This window comes from Nerophis lumbriciformis, linkage group LG13 (genome assembly GCF_033978685.3).
Source record: "Nerophis lumbriciformis linkage group LG13, RoL_Nlum_v2.1, whole genome shotgun sequence".
Lineage (NCBI taxonomy): Eukaryota > Metazoa > Chordata > Actinopteri > Syngnathiformes > Syngnathidae > Nerophis > Nerophis lumbriciformis.
The window spans coordinates 16,300,421-16,327,075 of record NC_084560.2 but is presented as its reverse complement, the minus strand read 5'-3'; the positions used below and the strand labels follow the sequence as shown (position 1 = coordinate 16,327,075).

General features: G+C 39.2%; 1 protein-coding gene across 2 annotated transcripts in view; it reads left to right on the top strand.

Annotated features, from left to right (window-relative positions):
• LOC133614001 (obg-like ATPase 1) overlaps positions 1–26,655 on the top strand; it is a 208,940-nt gene that overhangs the window by 153,799 nt on the left and 28,486 nt on the right. Inside the window, exon 5 of one of the 2 annotated variants that reach the window (XM_072914574.1) lies at positions 8,827–8,927. The exons of the other annotated variant lie outside the window; for it this stretch is intronic. The gene's annotated coding sequence lies outside the window, so the exon portion shown is untranslated. Of the gene's footprint in view, positions 1–8,826; positions 8,928–26,655 lie in introns of those variants that run through there. 2 annotated transcript variants of the gene reach the window in all.

Genomic DNA, 26,655 nt, shown 5'->3' with positions numbered 1-26,655 from the left:
CAATTGAAAAGTAGCTCGCCTGCAGAAAAAGTGTGAGCACCCCTGCCCTAGCTCATAACATCTTTCCCCCTATAAAGAAATAATGTTAACTCAATAAATTGTATTTCTTTTTTTATCTTTAAGGTTTCCTTTTTTAGCATTGTATCCACATTTGCAAACAACTTTTCTCTTCATAGAATTTTCTTTCAATAAGGAAATAAAATGCAAAAATGTCAAAGCATCATAACAAACAGTTATGTCAAACAGCAGCAGAAGTGCACTTTTTGGAGAGCTGTATTATTTTCAGTTTTGTGCTCAAGGGACTGATTTTATTTAACACTATATTATTATTTATACACCTATAGTGATCACAGAGACAGGTTGTTTTTGTGTTACTGTATATATTTGTTTTTCTGAAATTACCCACTTAATATACTTTGGGTAACAACAGTCAATATTTATTTGTTTTATTTTATTTTTTAGGGGGGTAACAGTCAATATTTATTTATTTATTAGATTTTATTTTTTTCTTATATAATAAAAGTGAGCTTTTGTTAAACCAAATATTGTGTGTTTTTTTCCATATACAACAACCTATCTGGACTCGATAAGAGAATTGATAAGGAATCGGTTCGATAAGAGGATTCGATAATAGGCTCGAACTCGATAATTTCTTATCAAACATCATCCCTAGTATTAACTAAAAGTATCGCACACAGTAACGATGATTATATACAAAATATGCCATAATCACGGTTTAGTATGTACATCATATTCAAGGTTATGGTTCAGTCAACTTTTGGTACTTTTGGTAAAAGTGCAAAAAATTGAATTAAATTGTTAAACTTTTGAGCTTTTAATGATTGGATAACTGCCGGCTGCAAATTATCTAATAAATAGAATTCTCACATAAAAAGTACAAATATAATGTATACTTTCATACATTTAAATGACTTATCTTTACACATATTCAATGCACAATATGTACCACAGTATTATTTTGTCTGGTTGCATGTTTTTTTTAAATATAGTGTATTCTAAGTTATATACGTGACAAAGCAAATTAGTGGGATATACATTATTATATCTCATTTACGATAATAATTGTATTTTTAAAAAAAATTTGCACTGCATTTGTTTACCTGGTAGACAGCACCTGGCGAGGGGACATCCTGTCGCCATTTGTGTGTAATGTGTACCCAGCACTAGTATATGTGTGTAGGACCCCACAGCCCGCAGCAAAGACGCGCATGTAAAATGTCAATTAATGAATAACAGGGAGCTTTATATGAAATATTCCTAGCCACTTCCTTCTCCGTCACTGATAGCAATATATTGGCAAATTTCCTGACATAAGTCCACTAGCTGTCGTGACGCACAGCATTAGTGCTTATCTTTTAAAGCACTGCTACTGGGTTTGAATCTCGATTGGAATTTTAGTTAGGAAGGTTTATTTATGTTTTAGTGATGTTTACATTTTTTTTGCACACACACAAAACATGAAAAATTATTGTGATGGGAATGGGTTCGAAATAAAATATTGCCTAGGCCCCAATTTGGATTCTCTATATGCTTACACTTCTGTACAGTAGAATTCTGATACAAATACTGTATAAATGAAACATACTCTAGTTGCTACTCCTGTATAATTGTTATTATCTTTAGACTTACCATGTTGAATATTGCACTCAAAGTATTAAGACAAGTCATCACTATAAATAAAGGCACACAAAAAAAAGGATTTTAAGACCTTTCCACATTAATATGAATTTATTCAAGACCAATATTTTCTTCAGAGTCCATAGCTTTAAAACTTTGCAGAGTGTCATACTCCATTTAGCCTGTAGGCCATCTACTGGGCTTTCCCACTGTTCGTCGCCATACTTAGGACTTAGTAACAGTATCCATCTTAGTTGTATAGCATTGCATGTAATTATTGTTACTCTGTGTGACACCTTTAATTAATACACATATTTTCAATTTCATTCACAGAATATTAACATTAACATTCATTTCATTCACAGAATATTAACATTAACATTAACCAAGCTGGAATTATGCAACAAGGTGGAAGAATGTACGGAAAAAACGCTACTTGAAGACAAAAACCACCTGACCCCACTTCTTCAGCCAGAAGCATTACCGTATTTTCCGGACTATAAGGCGCATTTAAAATTCTTTAATTTTCTCAAAACTCGACAGTGCGCCTTATAATCTGGTGCGCCTAATGTACGGAATAATTTTGGTTGTGCTTACCAACCTCCAAGCTATTTTATTTGGTACATGGTGAAATGATAAGTGTGACCAGTAGATGGCAGTCATACATAAGAGATACGTGTAGACTGCAATATGACTCAAGTAAACAACACCAACATTTTATATGTTCCATTGAAAATATAGAACATGACACACAGCGCTCAAAAATCGATCAAAATGTTTTAGTAGGACTTTGGTAAGCTATGAAGCCACACCGCTTGATGGATTGTACTGTGCTTCAACATAGGAGTATTATTATGGTGTGTGTATAAGGTAAGACGTATTATCTGGCGTTTTGTTTCGCAATATTATGCAAAACCAATTTTTCTTGCCTTCTGGTACCTGCTGATCTGTATTTGGGATCTGCATAAGTCCTGAAAATGCGCGCGGGTCCGCATTTGTAGTCCGTGCCGAGACCGTAGTCGATAAGCTTCTTCTTTTTCTCTATATTCTTATGTGACATTCATCCTCCGCTGTTGCCATTTCTACAAACCCTGTTTCCATATGAGTTGGGAAATTGTGTTAGATGTAAATATAAACAGAATACAATGATTTGCAAATCATTTTCAACTCATATTCAGTTGAATATGCTACAAAGACAACATATTTGATGTTCAAACTGATAAACATTTTTTTTTTTGCAAATAATCATTAACTTTAGAATTTGATGCCAGCAACACGTGACAAAGAAGTTGGGAAAGGTGGCAATAAATACTGATAAAGTTGAGGAATGCTCATCAAACACTTATTTGGAACATCCCACAGGTGAACAGGCAAATTGGGAACAGGTGGGTGCCATGATTGGGTATAAAAGTAGATTCCATGAAATGCTCAGTCATTCACAAACAAGGATGGGGTGAGGGTCACCACTTTGTCAACAAATGCGTGAGCAAGTTGTTGAACAGTTTAAGAAAAACCTTTCTCAACCAGCTATTGCAAGGAATTTAGGGATTTCACCATCTACGGTCTGTAATATCATCAAAGGGTTCAGAGAATCTTAAGAAATCACTGCACGTAAGCAGCTAAGCCCGTGACCTTCGATCCCTCAGGCTGTACTGCATCAACAAGCGACATCAGTGTGTAAAGGATATCACCACATGGGCTCAGGAACACTTCAGAAACCCACTGTCAGTAAGTACAGTTGGTCGCTACATCTGTAAGTGCAAGTTAAAACTCCTACGCAAGGCCAAAACCGTTTATCAACAACACCCAGAAACGCTGTCAGCTTCGCTGGGCCTGAGCTCATCTAAGATGGACTGATACAAAGTGGAAAAGTGTTCTGTGGTCTGACGAGTCCACATTTCAAATTGTTTTTGGAAACTGTGGACGTCGTGTCCTCCGGACCAAAGAGGAAAAGAACCATCCGGATTGTTATAAGCTCAAAGTTGAAAAGCCAGCATCTGTGATGGTATGGGGGTGTATTAGTGCCCAAGACATGGGTAACTTACACATCTGCGAAGGCGCCATTAATGCTGAAAGGTACCTACAGGTTTTGGAGCAACATATGTTGCCATCCAACCAATGTTACCATGGACGCCCCTGCTTATTTCAGCAAGACAATGCCAAGCCACGTGTTACATCAACGTGGCTTCATAGTAAAAGAGTGCGGGTACTAGACTGGCCTGCCTGTAGTCCAGACCTGTCTCCCATTGAAAATGTGTGGCGCATTATGAAGCCTAAAATACCACAACGGAGACCCCCGGACTGTTGAACAACTTAAGCTGTACATCAAGCAAGAATGGGAAAGAATTCCACCTGAGAAGCTTAAAAAATGTGTCTCCTCAGTTCCCAAACGTTTACTGAGTGTTGTTAAAAGGAAAGGCCATGTAACACAGTGGTGAACATGCCCTTTCCAACTACTTTGGCACGTGTTGCAGCCATGAAATTCTAAGTTAATTATGAGTTTGAACATCAAATATCTTGTCTTTGTAGTGCATTCAATTGAATATAGGTTGAAAAGGATTTGCAAATCATTGTATTCCGTTTATATTTACATCCAACACAATTTCCCAACTCGTATGGAAACGGGGTTTGTAATATAAAGTAGTGTAAAGTTCTTACTTATGTCTGTCAGTAAACTCACCATGAAAGCACTAAAACATACCGGTGTAGTGAGTTTACATTATTTACCCAAGGAACTTTAGTTATTAGAGAGTTCCGGTCTGACTTTTTTTTCACGGGACACATTTCGGGTGTTGTTGTTGCACTAGTGAGCCACGGATGAAGAGATGCTGCTCCGTTAATGATTGAAGTAAAGTGTGAATGTCATTAAAACAGTTAGCGCCATCTTTTGACACTTCTTCCACACCCGTCCTTGCACGCTACACCGCTACAACAGAGATGACGGAGAGAAGACGCTGTCCAAGTGGAGGCACGTAAATAAGACCGCCCACAAAACGGCGCATCCTGAAGCGACTGTCAGAAAGTGACTTGAAGATTATGTGTAAAACATCATCTATGCAACATTTTGAGCAAAGAACCACCATTACATGTTATGTAGACCACAAGGAAGTCTTTTACATTTAGAAAATAATCATAATAATATGACTCCTTTAATGCGCCTTGCCTATGGTCCGGAAAATACAGTACTTAGTTGATGTTTTGCACTGTCACATACTTTTTGTGCAGTTTAAGATGCTTCCAGAACACGTCCCCCGGCCTTAATGGGGGACATAAAACACTGTGCACTGGAAGTGAAACAGATGGCACTAATAAAGTCCTCTCAGTCAAGTTGGCTTGCTTGTGGACTGTCCCTCCTTCACTGCATGAGAGGACATGGTCGACATGTCGTCGTCTTTTGGCTGGTCAAGACTTTGCTGCAGTCGATGAAACGTGAAACTAACAGTTTGTTCTGTAACGCTCCAACGTGTTGCTCCTTTATGAGACATCAACTACACTCGGAGTGCCATCTTTATTCTGAAGATTATTTTTGGGAATAAATTGGCATTGCAGATTGTCTAACGATGCATTGTAACTCTTAGAGCTATCCTCTTTATCGCTGATGAATGATTCTGCCCGCTAATGAGAGAAATAAATGAATTTGGTGTTGCCACGTTAAGATCCATTATCAGGATTATTGTTCAACTGTTTTGAAAGGAGGTGGCAAAGACAAACAAAAAGGACGCAGGCTGGGAAGAAGGCAAGATTGGCTGATGTTACATGTGTCCTTGATTACCTTCCCTCTGCTTTTATTCTAATAAGTGGCATTCTTTGTACTCCCTAGGACAGCTAGACAGTCTGACACACGATGGAAATAAATATTGCATGTGGTAGACATTAAGCTGTCATCCTGGGATGAGAGAGGGGGGAAGAAAAAAAAAAAAAAAAAAGACAAGATGGAGAAATTTGTGTGGTGTTCCTCGGCGCGACATAGTATGCCTGCTCTTGTCACAATTGTCACATGTTGACGACTCTCCCCGCTCTGCCACAACCCCCTTATTTCCTGTCGCCCAGTCAGCTGCTGTGACTGACAGCCTGCAGGCTGCATATGGAGCAGGACTTTGGCTGATGCAAAAAAACATATTCCTCTGGGACACCGTTTGAATTTCACATTGATTGACTTACAAATAGCCATAAAACACATTCTAATGACATTTAGATCCATGCCGGAATTTTTTTTTTTTTTATTGTTTTGAGGAAAAAGTTAGATATAACCCCTATGGATCGATAGATAGATGGAAAGGTATAGAGAAAAAAGCTAAAAAAAAAAAATTTACATACCTTTTCTTTTAGGGATGTCCGATAATGGCTTTTTGCCGATATTCCAATATTGTCCAACTCTTTAATTACCGATACCGATATCAACAGATATATACAGTCGTGGAATTAACACATTATTATGCCTAATTTGGACAACCAGGTATGGTGAAGATAAGGTACTTTTTAAAAAAATTAATAAAATAAGATAAATAAATTAAAAACATTTTCTTGAATAAAAAAGAAAGTAAAACAATATAATAACAGTTACATAGAAACTAGTAATTAATGAAAATGAGTAAAATTAACTGTTAAAGGTTAGTACTATTAGTGGACCAGCAGCACGCACAATCATGTGTGCTTACGGACTGTATCCCTTGCAGACTGTATTGATATATAATGTAGGAACCAGAATATTAATAACAGAAAGAAACAACCCTGTGAATGAGTGTAACCCTGTGAATGAGTGTAAATGGGGGAGGGAGGATTTTTGGGTTGGTGCACTAATTGTAAGTGTATCTTGTGCTTTTTATGTTGATTTAATAAAAAAAACAAAAAAACGATACCGATAATAAAAAAAAAAACGATACCGATAATTCCCGATATTACATTTTAACGCATTTATCGGCCGATAATATCGGCAGGTCTATGTTATCGGGCATCTCTAATTTTTTTTAATTGTACTGTAGAAGATATATAGATGGATGGATGTATATTCAAGAAAAAAATCTTACTAGCATTTATAATGATTATATGGAAAAAGGTGTAATTTAGGCAAATCATTTTTAACAAGTGTCTATTAGAAAAAACAATCCATCCATAGAAAATGGATGGATGGATGGACTGTTTCTACTAATATACACTTGTTAAAAAAATGCGTAAATTACACCTTTTTCCATATAATCATTATAAATGCTAGTAAGATTTTTTTTCTTGAATATACATCCATCCATCCATCCATTTTCTACAGTATAATTAAAAATGTTTTTTATGAAAATGCATTTGTTCCTTCAATTCCTACATTAGGCATATTATTACCCACATGCATAATGTAAATTGATTTAAAAAAAGTGGCCCTCTATAGCAGCCATTACTGTGATGTGGCCCTCAATGAAAATGTGTTTGACACGCCTGTTATAAATGCTAGTAAGATTTTTTTTCTTGAATATACATCCATCCATCCATTCATTTTCTACAGTACAATGACATTTTTTTTAATGTAATTTAAAATGTTTTTTTTGTTTTACTAAATGCATTCGTTCCTTCAATTTTGACAATTATTACATTTTAAACGTTATTATCTGATCATGCCAATTATATTATTATGTACTGTATTGCAAAACTATTTTTGTGATACAAAAACAAATAGTTAAATATCTGCTTGTCACCTTTATTTCTGATTTTAAAACAAGTTATACATAAAAAAATGTAATAATCAAATGCATATTATTACCCACATGCATAATCTAAATTCATTTTAAAAAAGTGGCCCTCTGAAAGCAACCATTACTGTGATGTGGCCCTCAATGCAAATGAGTTTGACACCCTTGTTCTAGGCCCTGTGATGAGATGGCGACTTGTCCAGGGTGTACACCGCCTTCCGCCTGAATGCAGCTGGGATAGGCTCCAGCACCCCCTGGACCACGAAAGGGACAAACGGTAGAAAATGGATGGATGGATGGATGGATTAATTCTACTAATATACACTTGTTAAAAAAAAAAAATGCGTAAATTACACCTTTTTCCATATGATCATTATAAATGCTAGTAAGATTTTTTTTCTTGAATCCATCCATCCATCCATCCATTTTCTACAGTACAATTAAAACATTTTTTTAATGTAATTTTGATTTTTTTTTTTTTTTTTTACTAAATGCTTTCGTTCCTTTAATTTTGACAGAAAAAAAGCATATTTTAAACTTTATTATCTGATCATGCCAATTATATTATTATATACTGTATTGCAAAACTATTTTTATGATACAAAAACAAATAGTTAAATATCTGCTTGTCACCTTTATTTATGATTTTAAAACAATCATAAAAACATATCTAATGATCAAATGGATATTATTACCCACATGCATAATGAAAATTAATTCTTAAAAAGTGGCCCTCTAAAAGCAGCCATTACTGTGGTGTGGCCCTCAATGAAAATGAGTTTGACACCCCTGATTTATAATGATCATATGGAAAAAGGTGTAATTTACGCAAAAAACCTTTAAGAAGTGTATATTAGTAGAAACAATCCTTTCATTCATCCATTTTCTACCGCTTGTCCCTTTTGGGGTCCAGGAGGTGCTGGAGCCTTTCCCAGTTGCATTCAGGAGGAAGGCAGTGTACACCCTGGACAAGTCGCCACCCCATGCAGGGCCGAAAACAGGGGTGTCAAACTCATTTTCATTGAGGGCCACTTCACAGTAATGGCTGCTTTCAGAGGGCCACTTTTTAAAATTGATTTACATTATGCATGTGGGTAATAATATGCATTTGATTTTTTCATTTTTTTTTTTAATGTATAACTTATTTGAAAATCATAAATAAAGGTGACAAGCAGATAATTAACTATTTGTTTTTGTATCACAAAAATAGTTTTGCAATACAGTTCATAATAATATAATTGGCATGATCAGATAATAAAGTTTAAAATATGCATTTTTTTGTTTGTCAAAATTAAAAGGAACGAATGCATTTAGTAAAAAAAAAAAAAAAAAAAAATTACATTAAAAAAATGTTTAATTGTACTGTAGAAAATTGATGGATGGATGAAAAATCTTACTAGCATTTATAATGATCATATGGAAAAAGGTGTAATTTACGCATTATTTTTAAGAAGTGTACATTAGTAAAAACAATCTATCCATCCATCCATTTTCTACCGCTTGTCCCTTTCAGGGTCGTGGGGGGTGCTGGAGCCTATCTCAGCTGCATTCAGGAGGAAGGCAGCGTACACCCTGGACAAGTCGCCATCTCATGCAGGGCCTAGAACAAGGGTGTCTAACTCATTTGCATTGAGGGCCGTATCACAGTAATGGCTGCTTTTAGAGGGCCACTTTTTAAAAATGAATTTACATTATGCATGTGGGTAATAATATGCATTTGATTATTAGATTTTTTTTTATGTATAACTTGTTTTAAAATCATAAATAAAGGTGACAAGCAGATATTTAACTATTTGTTTTTATCTCACAAAATAGTTTTGCAATACAGTACATAATAATATAATTGGCATGATCAGATAATAAAGTTTAAAATATGCATTTTTTTTCTGTCAAAATTAAAGGAACAAATGCATTTGGTAAAAAAAAAAGTAAAATACATTAAAAAAAAATTAATTGTACTGTAGAAAATGGATGGATGGATGTATATTTAAGAAAAAAAATCTTACTAGCATTTATAATGATCATATGGAAAAGGGTGTAATTTACGCTTTTTTTTAACAAGTGTATATTAGTAGAAACAACTCATCCATACATCCATTTCCTACCGCTTGTCCCTTTCGGGGTCCAGGGGGTGCATTCAGGCGGAAGGCGGGGTACAAGTAAATAAAGGTGACAAGCAGATATTTAACTATTTGTTTTTGTATCACAAAAATAGTTTTGCGAACAGTATATAATCATATAAGTGGCATGATGATGTAATAAAGTTTAAAATATGCATTTTTTTTTGTCAAAATTGAAGGAATGAATGCATTTAGTAAAAAAAACTAAAAATATAAATTACATTAAAAAAATGGAATTGTACTGTAGAAAATGGATGGATGGATGGATGTATATCATCATAAGGAAAAAGGTGTAATTTACGCATTTTTTTAAACAAGTGTATATTAGTAGAATCAATCCATCCATCCATCCATTTTCTACCGCTTGTCCCTTTCGGAGTCCAGGGGTTGCTGGAGCCTATCTGAGCTGCATTCAGGCGGAAGGCGGCGTACAAGTAAATAAAGGTGACAAGCAGGTATTAAACTATTTGTTTTTGTATCACAAAAATAGTTTTGCAATACAGTATATAATAATATAATTGGCATGATCAGATAATAAAGTTTAAAATATGCATTTTTTTTTCTGTCAAAATTGAAGGAACAAATGCATTTAGTAAAAAAAACAAAAAATGTAAATTACATTAAAAAAATTGAATTGTACTGTAGAAAATGGATGGATGGATGGATGTATATCATCATAAGGAAAAAGGTGTAATTTACGCATTTTTTTAAACAAGTGTATATTAGTAGAAACAATCCATCCATCCATCCATTTTCTACCGCTTGTCCCTTTTAGGGTGAAGGGGGTGCTGGAGCCTATCCCAGCTGCATTCAGGCAGAAGGCGGGCTACAAGTAAAGAAAGGTGACAAGCAGGTATTAAACTATTTGTTTTTGTATCACAAAAATAGTTTTGCAATACAGTATATAATCTTATAATTGGCATGATCATGTAATAAAGTTTAAAATATGCATTTTTTTTTTCTGTCAAAATTGAAGGAACGAATGCATTTAGTAAAAAAAAAAAAAAAGAAAGTATTTTATTGAAACCCATTTTCTCCAGGCTTTCGCGGGCCACATAAAATGACGTGGCGGGCCAGAAATGGCCCCCGAGCCTTGAGTTTGACACCTGTGGCCTGGAAGAAACAATCGTACTCAAAAAATCTCATAATGATTCAAAATAATGATACCAAATACCATTGAATAGTCAAGAAAAGAACAAAATAAAAGCATAATGGTACAAAAAATGCTATGACATTTTCAGAGAAAAGTGCTTTTCCGGCAGCACATGCCTGCCTCACAAGGGGCGGTATAGCTCGGTTGGTAGAGCGGCCGTGCCAGCAACTTGAGGGTTCCAGGTTCGATCCCCGCTTCCGCCATCCTAGTCACTGCCGTTGTGTCCTTGGGCAAGACACTTTACCCACCTGCTCCCAGTGCCACCCACACTGGTTTAAATGTAACTTAGATATTGGGTTTCACTATGTCCAACTCTTAACTACCGATTCCGATATCAACCGATACAGATATATATAGTCGTGGAATTAACACATTATTATGCCTAATTTTGTTGTGATGCCCCGCTGGATGCATTAAACAATGTAACTTCACCATGAATTGATTAACGTGGACCCCGACTTAAACAAGTTGAAAAACTTATTCGGGTGTTACCATTTAGTGGTCAATTGTATGGAATATGAACTATACAAGTTTCAATTAATCAATCAAAAACAAGGTTTCCAAAATAAGAGAACAACTTCAACTCGGGACGGCGTGGCGCAGTGGAAGAGTGGCCGTGCGCAACCCGAGGGTCCCTGGTTCAATCCCCACCTAGTACCAACCTCGTCATGTCCGTTGTGTCCTGAGCAAGGCACTTCACCCTTGCTCCTGATGGCTGCTGGTTAGCGCCTTGCATGGCAGCTCCCGCCATCAGTGTGTGAATGTGTGTGTGAATGGGTAAATGTGGAAGTAGTGTCAAAGCGCTTTGAGTACCTTGAAGGTAGAAAAGCGCTATACAAGTACAACCCATTTATTTATCATTATAACTCCAGGTATGGAAAAAAGTGCCAACATGGCACTGCCATATTTATTATTGAAGTCACAAAGTGCATTATTTTTTTTAACATGCCTCAAAACAGCAGCTTTGAATTTGGGACATGCTCTCCCTGAGATAATCCTGATACCCACTACAACTATGGGAAATACTATACTTTGACTCTCACAAAGTGCATTATTTTTTTATTTTTTTTAAAACATGCCTCAAAACAACAGCTACAAAAACCATGAAGGCACACAGCTTCAGTCCAGAGTATACTGGACTGAAGCATACTTGCCAACCTTTTTTCAGTGATGTACCCCCTGTGAACATTTTTTTAATTCAAGTACCCCCTAATCAGAGCAAAGCATTTTTGGTTGAAAAAAAGAGATAAAGAAGTAAAATACAGCACTATGTCATCATTTTCTGATTTATTAAATTGTATAACAGTGCAAAATATTGCTCATTTGTAGTGGTCTTTCTTGAACTATTTGGAAAAAAAGATATAAAAATAACTAAAAACTTGTTGAAAAATAAACAAGTGATTCTATTATAAATAAATATTTCTACACATAGAAGTAATCATCAACTTGTGTGTATGTATGTAGGTACATATGTATGTGTCGCTGCCCCGGTGTGCATTGCTGATCGCGGCGCCGGGTCTGCTGAGGTGCCATGGCATGCCGGCTGTGGGCGCAGGGCTGGGCCCTTATGGCTTTTTGCCGGATGGGATGCCTGGTGGGTGGTGGGCGGGGGGGGCCTGGACGTGCGGGAGGGGCTGCGGGGTTTGGTGGCGTTGGGCACTGTTGGCGACCAGGCCTCTTGTTTATTATTATTTATTTTATTTTATTTAAAGGGTTTATTTTTATTTTATTTTTATTTTATTTTATTTTTTCTTTTCTTTCTATTTTTTATTTTTTTAATTTTTTTATTTATTTTGTATTTATTTATTTATTTTTATTTTTTTTTTTTTTGTGTGTGTGTTGTGTATGTATGTGTTTGTATATATGTGGGCTTATGTATATGTGTGTGGGTGTATTAATGTGTATATATGTGTGGATGTGTATGTTTATATGTATATGCATGCGTGTGTATATGTGTGCATGTGTATGTATATGTATATGCATATATGTATGTGTGTATGTATGTGTATATGAATGTGTAGGTGTGTGCATGGGTGTGGATGTCCGGTGGCTCAATTGGCCTGGCTGTGGATGAGTTGGGGTAGGTGGGTTGGTGGCCTCGGTGGTAGCCGGGGGTGTGCGTTGTTGTGGTTTACGGGGTCGGTCGCTTTTTTGTTTTGGTTTCGGCGGCCGCGGGTGTTTACGCTGCGGACGGGCGGTGGTGGTGATGGTTGCTGCGGTGATACCAGCGGTTGGCATCGCTGTGTTGGGTTGGAGTGGTTGGGGGACTGTGGCTGGTGTCTGTGCGCTTGTGGGGTTGTGGGGCTGGCTGGCGTTGGCTTGCCGGCTGGTTTGGGGGCTGGCGGGCGGACGGGATGCATTGGCTTCTTGCCCCGTTGGGGGGCTCCTTCCCCTGGCCGGGACTCGTATGGGCACGTTGCTGTGTGGATGGCCGGGATGCGGTGTTTGCATTGGGCGTGGGGGCTGTGCGGTTTCTCTGCGTTTGGTTGCCGGTATGGGCTCTGCAGGGTTGGGTTGGGGCGGGCGGGGGCTGGCTTTGTTTGGCGGGGGGAGGGGCTCGCGTGGCGTCACGTTAAAGTGGTCTGGTGTGGGTCACTGGCTGTGGCGGGGGGTGGCGGCCTCCTGGCTGTAGTTCCTGGTTGTCGGCCGCGTGGACTGGGGGGATGTCTGGGCCCTCTACTCCTCCTACTTATAGCGCACACAGTCACACATATATAGGACTTTGGGGATTGTCCTGCGGGGAGGCATGGCGGGGGGTTGAGGATGCCTCCAATGGGGCTCCAGTCCTCCTGTCTTGTCCCCTGCTCGTCCATCCCTCAATCTTAGCTGCATATTAGACACTTAGGATTTGGGGGGCTTGGTTTGGTTGGGACCCACCATGACCTTGATGTCCCCCAATTTTAATCGCATTATTAGTTCCCACAAGCATACATATCTCACTCACGCTACAGTACACACATCAATAGGGACTGGAGGTCGGCTGTAACGGCTGACCTCCTAATTTTAACTACACAGTAGACACTCTGGGGGCCTTGTACACATGCATGGGGGGTTTGGGGTTCGGCGCACCCCTCATTGCCTCGTCGGCCGGCGGGGACTGCGGTCTGGTGGCCTGCCAGGCTTTTATTCATTTATTATTGTTATATATTTATTTTTATTTTTAATGTATTTATTATTTTTATTTTTATTATTTACTTATTTTTATTTTATTTTATTTTTTAAATTTTATTTATTTATTTTTATTTTTTATTTTTATTTTTTTTTAATCTTATTATTTATTTGTGTGTGGCGTCGCGCGGGTCTCACTTCCTGTTGGATGGGGTCCGTGCCCGTGTGGCCCGACCTTGCGCTGTGGGGTCTCTGTTGGTGACTTGGTGTGGTGGCGGCGCAGCCCCCGTGTCTGGTCTGGATGCTGTGTCTCGGTTGTTTGGGCGGTGGTGTGTTTGTGCGGGTTTGGGTTGGGGTGGGGGGCCTTTTGGTTGGGGGGGTTGTTGGTGTCTCTTGTTTGCGTGTTGGCGTTCGGGCTGACCGGCGGGCTGGCGCCGGCTGGTCTCCGTGGCCCTGGTGGCGTGTGGTTGCTGGTCGCAGTTTTTTTTTTTGATCGCTTTGATTTGATTGGCTGGTGCTGGCTGTCTGGGGTTATTGCGGCTGCTGTTTCTGCTGCCGTTTGTTTGTGGTGTGGGCGCCCGTGGCTGCTGGGTCTGGTGCAGGGGTGTGGCTGATGTTGTGACTGGTGGCAGCGTGCGCGCGTGATGGCTGTCGGGGCTGACGAACTGTGTATATGTATGTATATGTGTGTGTATGTATGTATGTTTATATATGTGTATGTGTACATATGTGTATGTATATGTGTACATATGTGTATGTATATGTATATATGTGTATGTGTGGGTATGTATGTGTGTATGTGTATGTATATATGTATGTATGTATGTATATTTCTGGGGGTACGCTCTGGGCCTGCCTGTCAGACGGGGGTCGACGCCTCAGGCTACTGCATCCGAACTGCGTGTCTGGAGCTCCTGGGTCCCGCTGTCCATCCCTTCCGGGTGCCCGTCTTGGTTGGGGCCTGTTGGGCCTAGTCCCTGCGTCTATTGTGGTAGCTTGGTGCTGCAAGGTATTCCGAGGTGCTGCGAGTCGGCCAGTTGCTGGGGTAGTGACCTTGTTTGTCAGCATGTCTGTGATCTTCTTTTAATTCTTTTTTTTTTTAAATTAATTAATTAATTAATTTATTTATTTATTTATTTTTTAATATATTTTATTAATATTATTTTTTAATTTTCCCCTCCCTCAGGGGGGGGGCTCGGCGGGGCGGTTGCTGGTTGTTCCATCTCCATCGTTGGGGTCCCTGCGGGTGGGGTGGGTGGTTCCCGTGGCCCTGTGCCTGGGTGGTCCTGCGGCGGCCGGTTTGGGTGGGGTGGCCGGGGGCTGGCCTCGCCGCGCTCTCCGGGGGTGGGGGGTGGGCTCGTGGGGGCCCGGTTGCCGGTGGGGCGGGGGCGGTCTTCCCGTCCGGTTGCGGGGAGTCTCTGGGTCCCTCGGGCGGGGCGTCTCGCCTTTCTGCCCGTGTGGGGTGTGGTCTCTCGCTGGCTTGGGGTCTGGCTGTCCCCTGCTTTTCTCGTGCCCTGTCCTCTGCCGGGTGCGTCTGTCTGCGGCCTGCTGCTGGCCCTTGTGGGCGGTACGGTGGGTCGGGCTCTGGGGTTCCTGTCGCTGGCCGGCTTGGCTGCGTGGGGGCGGTGGTCCCTGGTTCCCTGGGCACCACGCCTCCTGTTTGTGGGTTGGGCTCTCGGGGGTGATGGGGCCGTGCTCTGGCTCCCACGCACTCTGGGAGTCGAATGTATTGTACATGCAAATTCACATATGCTCACATACGTACATAGGTACCTACGCTCCCACATACATACACAAATACAGTACATATTTACCTACCTAATGTTCGTACATCCACACGCACATTCAATATACAAACATACACATACACATACTGTACATATACATTCACTGTATAAACACATATACACATTCTGTACATATACATTCATTGTACAAACACATATACACATTATGTACATATACAAGTACATATGCATACTTACACTCATGCACATAATCACGTTTCATCAAACATATATTAACGTTGTTGCCCTAGGGTAAACTGGGTGTAACACATGGCACACTGACAAAGCTTAACCTATTGTGACTATAACAATCTACAAGGTTAATGTAGGTTGCTTCTCTTTCTCCCCCTCCATTTTTCTGCATTCTTTCGTATCTCAAGTTATCATTACGTATATGTATTGTTGCATTTAAACAACTGTATTGTTGATAATAAAGGTAAATTATTGGTATTGTTCATTATCAATAGCGCTATTTCTATTGGTATTTGTATTGATCCATTTGTAGTGTAATAATGCTCATTGTCATTTCTGTATTATTTTTTATTTTTCGCTAACTGCTTATTTGCTATTACTTTTACCATCATATTTGTACATGTCATATTTGCTGATGTTGCTCTATTGTTGTTGTTGTTGTTGTTTGCTGTTGTTGTTTTTGTCTCTCTGTCTAATCCCCCTCTTGTCCCCACAATTTCCCCCTCTGTCTTCTTTTTTTTTCTCTTTCTATCCCCTCCTGCTCCGGCCCGGCTGCACTAAATGATAATATAAATACATTTAATAAAGTCAAATACAAATAAGGCAACAAGAGAAGTATCCTACACTTCTCTTTTGTAAAGTAAATCTGAACAGCCGACATGGGCATCTACATCAACTATATGATTTGCCTGAGAAGCTGGACAGGACAAAAAAAAAAAAAAAAAAAAAAAAAAAAAAAGAAGTAATCATCAACTTAAAGTGCCCTCTCTGGGGATTGTAATAGAGATCCATCTGGATTCATGAACTTTAATTCTAAACATTTCTTCACAAAAAAATAAATTTTTAACATCAATATTTATGGAACGTGTCCACAAAAAATCTAGCTGTCAATATTGCATTGTTGCATTGTAATGAATGGAATAGCCGACTTGATTTGATGTTCAGTTTATGAACTTACATTCATATTTTGTTGAAGTATTATTCAATGCATATATTTATAAAGGATTTTTGAATTGTTGCTATTTTTAGAATATTTAAAAAAAATCTCACGTACCCCTTGGCATACCTTCAAGTACCCCCATTTGAGAACCACTGTACTAGAGCATACTTGCCAACCTTGAGACGTCCGAATTCGGGAGATGGGGGCGCGGGGTTTGGTGGTAGTGTACATTGTAGTGTACATGGGTGTACATTGTAGCGTCCCGAAAGAGTTAGTGCTGCAAGGGGTTCCGTTGTGTTTATGTTGTGTTACGGTGCGGATGTTGTCCCGAAATGTGTTTGTCATTCTTGTTTGGTGTGGGTTCACAGCAGTGACGTGCAGTCACTAGACCCGCCTCACCTGCCATCATGGAAAGAAAAAAAATGTAAAAAGAAAAAAAAAATTTAAATTGTTATATGTATCCAGTGATTGTACTATAAAGTTATTTTCCATTTAACTTCACCAGTTTTAGATTATTTTTATTCAAAATTGCTGAATTTTCACATTTGCCGTTCAAATACTGAGAAGAGACGGTGCGGTGAACAGCAGCCAGTCGAGGCACGTCACTCAGTGCCTCAACATGGATTGCGGACTCGGCTAACTGCTGGCCTGCTGTGCAGTGAGACCTTATTGCTCTATGAATTATATTATACATTTCCATAGTTTAGTTAGCTGAGGTATATAATGTACAGTGTATTTTGTCAACAACTGTATGTGTGTAAAGTATTTCTTGTGCTGAGCGATCATAAAACGGCTGCAAAAGACGCACTGTTTGAGGCTCCAGTAATCCCGCCTCCTGCACCCCCGCCGTAGAATTGTTATATCAACTAAAGCCCACACTTAAACTTTCCACGTGCAAGATTGAATCTATTTAAAAAAGTTATTTCATAAGAAGCCAAAAAGTGCAAAAACAATAATGTTCGTGTTGGAGGAGTTGTGAATGACTACAGGGTCACAACATTAGGTACACCTGCAGACTGCAGGTGTACCTAATTCACAACTCCTCCAACACGAACATTATTGTTTTTGCACTTTTTGGCTTCTTATTAAATAACTTTTGTAACCTATTTTTATGGGCTTTTCTCTTTGTGATGTTATGTTCCTGTTATGCGCTGTTATACAGTATATGCCTTGAGCTCTTATTTTGAAGGCGCTAAGAGCGGAAGTGATGACACGGAGTCGAGCGGAGGTTTTTGAAAGAAGGTAAATAAAGTGGTCCTCGTGTAACTGGAGCCTCCGTGTTTGTTATTTTGTAGTTTCATACAGTATAGGCGACATTTATAAACCCTCGGTTACACTTTTTTAAATAGATTCAATCTTGCACGTGAAAAGTTTAAGTGAGGGCTTTAGTTGTGGACTTCATTTATAAGTAAAGGTAAGACCATAATAACGTTGTTTTTTTATTAAATGTGCTTTTTTGTGTGCTACAGTTTGTATGTGTAAAGTTAAAGTTAAGTTAAAGTACCAATGATTGTCACACACACACTAGGTGTAATGAAATTTGTCGTCTGCATTTGACCCATCCCCTTGATCACCCCCTGGGAGGTGAGGGGAGCAGTGGGCAGCAGCGGCGCCGCGCCCGGGAATCATTTTTGGTGATTTAACCCCCAATTCCAGCGCTTGATGCTGAGTGCCAAGCAGGGAAGAATGCTGGTATGAGCTTTTAAACATAACCCGTTAACTGCTGCCAATCAAATGGTAAATAAGATACTCTTTAGGGTTCATATGTTTGTAAATCTGACTGTGATGAAGTGAGTGCCTCACCAGCCATCAACCTCACCGCACGTCACTGGTTCACAGTGTGGCGCATATTTGTGACAGTGTTAAAGTTGTTTATACGGCCACCCTCAGTGTGACCTGTATGGCTGTTGACCAAGTATGCTTTGCATTCACTTGTGTGTGTGTAAAAGCCGCATATATTATGTGACTGGGCCGGCACGCTGTTAGTATGGAGGAAAAGTGGACGTGACGACAGGTTGTAGAGGACGCTAAAGGCACACCCCCAATGTTGTTGTCCGGGTGGAAATCGGGAGAATGGTTGCCCCGGGAGATTTTCGGGAGAGGCACTGAAATTCGGGAGTCTCCCGGGAAAATCAGGAGGGTTCAAGGTTCAAAGTTCAAGGTTCAACTTTATTGTCCCCGCGGGGAAATTTGTCTTGGGCACAGTGCATCATTGCTTTCTTAACATACCCAAAAACAACAGAACAAAAACACAAGCACAACCAGACAACTAACATTTAAACATCAGAACATGGAGCTTGATAGACATAGGTGGCACTTTGATGTAGGCATAACATCTATAGTATGGAGATAAAAATAAAGTACCAGTGTGCATTGCACTAGAGCTCATGGATAAAGTGCTGTGTGCTAAAGTGCTATGTGCTAAAAAAAAAGTGCTATCCTATGTATTAACATTCTATTGCACATTGTTGGTCAGCTTAATGGAGGCTGGGACAAATGATAATTTAAGGCGGTTAGATTTGCATAGTGGGACCCGGAGTCTTCTCCCTGATGGCAGGGTTCCATATTCAGGGAAGAGTGGGTGTTGTGAGTTGGAAATAATTTTCTTAGCTTTTTTCCTAACTGCCTGCTCATAGATGCTCTGTATAGGCTCATATTATTTCCTCCCTACGATTTTCATTGCCGTTTTATGCATGCCGGCCAGTTTGCTTTTTAGCTTAACGGTTAGGTTGCCAAACCATGAGGTGATCCCGTATCTAATGATGCTCTCTACAATGGCACGGTAGAAAATCATCATGATGTCGCTGCTTACGCCGTACAATCTTAATCTTCGCAAAAAATATAGCCTCTGTTGCAGTCTATTGCACAGTTTGTCAATATGTGTCTTCCAGCAGAGAAGATTATCAATATGAACCCCTAAATATTTATATGAGGATACCTGGGTGATTTCCTGATTTTTGATGACCACTTTAGAAATGTATAGAAGTTACTCAAAATAAATAAACAACCCAACCAAAAAATGCAGCAGCTCGATTAAAAAACTGTACTTAAGCCACATTCTTTTCTTTTTTTTTAGTACTGAACTCTTAACCCTCATTTGTAAAAAAATAACATGCTTATTATACAAACAGTATTTGTACACCTTTAACACAGATTTTTATACTGTCTTCAGAGATTCCGTTTTTTTGGTGGTACTCGAAACCTTTCTGGGTACCTGCGAAAGGGTGTTCAGCATGGTTAGAAAAATAGTGACAGAGAATAGAACAAGGATGGACAATTCAACCCTTAACTCAACAATGAGTAGATGAGTGTTATGTGTGTGTATATGTGTAAATAAATGAACACTGAAATTCAAGTATTTATTTTATTTATTTATTTATATATATATATATATATATATATATATAACATATATATATATATATACAACGCAACCCTGTGGGACGCCTGTGTTGCAGTGTTTGGTGTCTGACAGTGTTCTGTTGACCTTCACTTGCTGTGTTCTGTTTGTTAAAAAAGAGTGGAACCATTTGATCAAGGTGGAGTTTACACCCATGTCTTTGAGCTTCTCCAAGAGTATGTGAATTTGCACTGTATTAAAAGCTGAGCTGAAATCAACAAATAAAATTCTAGCATAAGCTTTTGTGTTCTCAAGGTACGTCCGTGTTTTACCGGATATGTACCGCTCCGTATAGCGGCATTTTAAAAAGTCATTAATTTTACTTTTTGAAACCGATACCGATAATTTCCGATATTACATTTTAAAGCATTTATCGGCCGATAATATCGGACATCTCTATTTGTCAGCATTCAATCGCACCTGATAGGAGCTCTCAGTCGTAGGTGTTGGCCCATTTTTATCCATCTAAGCAGCACTAACGAAGCCAACCTGTACGAGCAGTATGTCAGGCCCAGGTCATTGTCTCAGGTAGTGTCCCTCGCTTTGTTTATCTTCCCCGGCCATTTAAGCAGATCAGAGCTTTGACAAAGCCCGAGGCTTGCACAAACCGAGGAACGATCCGACCCCCTCGGGATTCCCCGCAAGAAAAGACAAATAGGGCAACCCTGGAGGGGGTCTCCCTGTGGGACGTCTCTATTCACGCTGAGCTGGACGCTTGCATTTTGTAACCGGATGTGATTCAAATGATGAGCAAATTCTAACTCGCATGATAGCATTTTGCAAGATATGTTGCTCAGCATACATGTGAATTTGTACGCTGCTAAACGGAAGGAAACAGGATGCAGAAGCACAAACACGGCGTATCCCCCCCACCCCCTCATGCCCTCATGCTGGTGAATGATTAGCAGGAATAATGTCCCTGTCACCCTTAATCACATTAAAATGGGGTTAACATTTAATTTTCCCCCACTTGATATGCACGAATTTCCACTTGATTTGCAGCAAAGGCCATTGGAATTCCATTATAAAAAGGATAAAAATTTCAGGCTTCATTTGTTCAGAGGAGGAAGTGCCGAATGCTTCTGTTAACCCACACACATGATACTCAGTGCTGAGGTGTCATGGAAACACTGACACAACCACCACACATTTGCATTCACACATTTCCCCACAGTTTTCAGCAGAACTCGAAGGGAATTATTTACTAACACCACGCGGTAAACAGCGTGTGCAATCCATAAAATTGCGAATTGAAAAGTGATGCAGGCGGCCTTATTTAAATGAGGATTTTGTGTGTACTATACAGGGCATCACCATGGAGACACTCATTTACTGCACATCCATGATATCATGCTCCTACTGTGGCGTTTTTCTATGTTTTAAAACAAGCAGGAGACATTTACCACTTTTAGGGCATTTTAGAAATAGTCATCTACATTGACACCACTTTTTTTTTTTTTTACCACTCAAAGTGCTGTAGAGGGAGGCTGCGCCTACTCCGCTCAAAATGCAAAAAAAAAAACTCCCCAAAAAAGTTTTTTTTTTTTTTCAATGAGAAATATTTGAATAACATACAGTACAGGCCAAAAGTTTGGACACACCTTCTCATTCAATCTTTATTTTCATGACTATTTACATTGTAGATTGTCACATCAAAACTATGAATGAACACATGTGGAGTTATGAAATCAACAAACAAAAGGTGAAATAACTGAAAACATGTTTTATATTCTAGTTTCTTCAAAATAGCCACCCTTTGCTCTGATTACTGCTTTGCACACTCTTGGCATTCTCTCCATGAGCTTCAAGAAAGAGGTTTTCACTTCACAGGTGTCACGTTGGATTTACATTATTATCTAAAAAACAATAAAACACTGAATATTGAGTCTATATGAACGTTGCTCCTCTACTTCCCAGACCACCTCCTTGATCGACATCTTTTATAATCAAGCAAGAAAACAAAAGGCACAAAAATAAGAAAACATCCACTTATTTTATTATTATAATGTCACTGTTCCTATGGTCACCATAGTGTGTTGTTCATCTATTATTGACCAAACTTACCCTCAAAAATGTATTCTTCTTTCCATGAATGTATCTATTGTTCATCACACTCAGTTTAGCTGCATATCATATAAAAAGTGCAGACTTTAACCATAAGAATCATTTCTTTAGTTTGAAAATATCCAACAAGCCGCGTTAAAATGTTAATGATGTTGTTTTATGCCTAGGTAGCCCAGTTAACTGTCTTTTTTTATGCCAGCCCCGTGTCACGTGACTTCAAACTTGACACCTCATTGGCTCAAAGTGCTTTGAGTACCTTGAAGGTAGAAAAGCGCTATACGAGTATAACCCATTTACCATTTAAAAAAAAAAAAGTCAGTTCACATCATTCAAATGCAAAAAATTCAGTTGCATAAATTTAGTGTAAAAAAAAAAAAAAGCTTTCGTAAATAAGATACAAATTAACCTCCGTACACGTGTTTTAGTCCACACTAACCTTAGGTAAATCAGGACCTAAATGTTTTAATCAGATTAATCACACTTTTTCATGTTGATTAATCACAGTAAATTAATTGCCTGCATATTTTGAATTAACTTGACACTTCAACTTTTTGACACAAATGCAATTGTCTATCCATCCATCCATCCATCTTCCTCCGCTTATCCGAGGTCGGGTCGCGGGGGCAGCAGCCTAAGCAGAGAAGCCCAGACTTTCCTCTCCCCAGCCACTTGGTCCAGCTCTTCCCGGGGGATCCCGAGGCGTTCCCAGGCCAGCCGGGAGACATAGTCTTCCCAACGTGTCCTGGGTCTTCCCCGTGGCCTCCTACCAGTCGGACGTGCCCCGAACACCTCCCTAGGTTGGTGTTCGGGTGGCATCCTGACCAGATGCCCGCACCACCTCATCTGGCTCCTCTCCAGTAAAGCAGTGGCTTTACTTTGAGCTCCCCCCAGATGGCAGAGCTTCTCACCCTATCTCTAAGGGAGAGCCCCGCCACCCGGCGGAGGAAACTCATTTTGGCCGCTTGTACTCGTGATTTTGTCCTTTCGGTCATAACCCAAAGCTCATGACCATAGGTGAGGATGGGAACGTAGATCGACCGGTAAATTGAGAGCTTTGCCTTCCGGCTCAGCTCCTTCTTCACCACAACGGATTGATACAGCGTCCGCATTACTGAAGACGCCGCACCGATCCGCCTGTCGATCTCACGATCCACTCTTCCCTCACTCGTGAACAAGACTCCGAGGTACTTGAACTCCTCCACTTGGGGCAGGGTCTCCTCCCCAACCCGGAGATGGCACTCCACCCTTTTCCGGGCGAGGATAAATGCAATTTGTTTTTTCCAGAATACATACAGAAATTGCAATAAAATGCTTTACTTACTCATTTGTTTGTTTTAAACTTGGTGAACATTTGATCCAAAGTCCCGTCTGGGTTTATTTTTTTGAAGTGAAATTTGCCAGTTTACTAATCTTTGCACTGACCATATAGCAACGTGCTCCACTTATCAGGTAACCATCGCACGGATCTTGTATAAACGCGATTAATCTGAGTTTATACATACCATAATGCAATTATGTCTCGTGCCTTTTTTGTGTTGAAAAAAATCTTGAGGCACACCACCAGCAGAAATCGTTAAGAAACGAAACTCAATTGACAGTAAAAAGTCGTTGTCACAATTGTTAGATATGACTTTAAAGCAGGGGTCACCAACCTTTTTGAAACCAAGAGCTACTTCTTTGGTACTGATTAATGCGAAGGGCTACCAGTTTGATACACACTTAAATAAATAAATATATTGTCATTTGTAAGTTACATGTAAGTGTGATTTAGACAAGAATAGCTAAATAAATACATCTATAAATATATATAAAAAAAATGGGTATTTCTGTCTGTCATTCCGTCGTACATTTGTTTTCCTTTTACGGAAGGTTTTTTTGTAGAGAATAAATGGTGAAAAAACACTTAATTGAACGGTTTAAAAGAGGAGAAAAGACGAAAAAAAATGAAAATTAAATTTCGAAACGTAGTTTATCTTCAATTTCGACTCTTTATAATTCAAAATTCAACCGAAAAAAAGAAGAGAAAAACTAGGTAATTCGAATCTTTTTGAAAAAAAAAAAAAAAAAGAATTTATGGAACATCATTAGTAATTTTTCCTGATTAAGATTAATTTTAGAATTTTGATGACATGTTTTAAATAGGTTAAAATCCAATCTGCACTTTGTTAGAATATATAACAAATTGGACCAAGCTATATTTCTAACAAAGACAAATCAGTATTTCTTCTAGATTTTACAGAATAAAATTTTTAAAAGAAATTCAAAAGACTTTGAAATAAGATTTAAATTTGATTCTACAGATTTTCTAGATTTGCCAGAATATTTCTTTTGAATTTTAATCATAATAAGTTTGAAGAAATATTTCACAAATATTCTTCGTCGAAAAAACAGAAGCTAAAATGAAGAATTACATTAAAATGTATTTATTATTCTTTACAATGAAAAAAAAAAAAATTTTACTTGAACATTGAATTAAATTGTCAGGAAAGAAGAGGAAGGAATTTAAAAGGTAAAAAGGTATACGTGTTTAAAAATCCTAAAATCATTTTTAAGGTTGTATTTTTTTCTCTAAAATGGTCTTTCTGAAAGTTATAAGAAGCAAAGTAAAAAAATAAATGAATTTATTTAAACAAGTGAAGACTAAGTCTTTAAAATATTTTCTTGGATTTTCAAATTCTATTTGAGTTTTGTCTCTCTTAGAATTAAAAATGTCGAGCAAAGCGAGACCAGCTTGCTAGTAAATAAATACAATTTAAAAAATAGAGGCAGCTCACTGGTAAGTGCTGCTATTTGAGCTATTTTTAGAACAGCCCAGCGGGCGACTCATCTGGTCCTTACGGGCTACCTGATGCCCACGGCCACCGCGTTGGTGACCCCTGCTTTAAAGCATAACCAAGCATGCATCACTATAGCTCTTGTCTCAAAGTAGGTGTACTGTCACCACCTGTCACATCACCCCCTGACTTATTTTGACTTTTTTGCTGTTTTCCTGTGTGTAGTGTTTTAGTTCTTGTCTTGCGCTCCTATTTTGGTGGCTTTTTTTCTTTTTTTGGTATTTTCCTGTAGCAGTTTCATGTCTTCCTTTGAGCGATATTTCCCGCATCTGCTTTGTTTTAGCAATCAAGAATATTCCAGTTGTTTTTAATCCTTCTTTGTGGGGACATTGTTGATTGTCATGTCATGTTCGGATGTACTTTGTGGACGCCGTCTTTGCTCCACAGTAAGTCTTTGCTGTTGTCCAGCGTACTGTTTTTGTTTACTTTGTAGCCAGTTCGGTTTTAGTTTCATACTGCATAGCCTTCCCTAAGCTTCAATGCCTTTTCTTAGGGACACTTACATTTTGTTTATTTTTGGTTTAAGCATTAGACACCTTTTTACCTGCACGCTGCATCCCGCTGTTTCTGATATCTACAAAGCAATTAGCTACCGGCTGCCACCTACTGATATGGAAGAGTATTACACGGTTACTCTGCCGAGATCTAGACAGCGCCGACACTCAACAACAACACATCATTTGCAGACTATAATTACTGGTTTGCAAAAAATATTTTTTACCCAAAGAGGTGGAATTAGATAATCTCCCATGGCACACCAGACTATATCCCACAGACACTGTGGTTGAAAAACACTGGTCTAGTGGTTAGTAACTATGATAGCTCTACTATAAACATATTGCTGAGTGACAATGTATATTCTTGACTTTTTCTGATGTACCAATTTTTTTAGGGCTACTGTCCAAATCCGGCGACGAAGCAATTACTGCAGGTCCTGTTACACTATCAGGAACAAAAAGAATTGCATGTTTTACATAAACACTTGCCCAATTTGTGCTCTCGACAAGAACGTCCACACAAATAATTGGAAAGGACATAAATACAAATGGCCGAGTGGTGTAAGCTCGGCGGCAAAAGCGTTTTTGGAAGTGGTGTTGACGGAGCATGTCGCCACCTAATTGACAGTGCTTTGTCTGCGCACTTGAGGGAAGGGGGTGTTTCATGTCCCAGCAAGGTGTTTGCCTGCACCTGTGTCACTCAGTGCAGACACCCAGAAGAACCCCCCCCCCAGCCCCCCCGCGCTCATTTGTTCCTCACGTTATCCGTCTGGAGCTTCACATTATTAAAATCATCCCTCAGCCCGCTACCAAAAGCTTCTTTGTTACTGGGCCGACTTGGCCGGGCTCTGTCAGGTCTTCACCAATTACAGTCGCAGGTACAATGGCCTATTCAAAGGATCGCACCCCTTGACTGGCGTGGAGAGAGTGATTTGTGAATCATTATTCAAGACTCCTGCGGAGAACGCCATACCTGAGGAATGCAAATAGCGTGCCGAGCAAATAGACAGCATGTGTGTGACAAACTGCGGCTGCTATTATCTCGGATTGGGTTTTGTAGCCTCGCGGAAACAGCTGCCATCATCCTTGCTGTTAATGGTGAGGCATTGGTGCCACCGAATATCAAACAGAATGAGTTTGAAAGAACAGGGACATCAATTTAAATGCGCTCAGCTTGTTGGAGAAGGCTACAAGTAGGGTTGCAAAATTCCGGGAATATTCAAAGTTGGAAACTTTCCATGGGAATA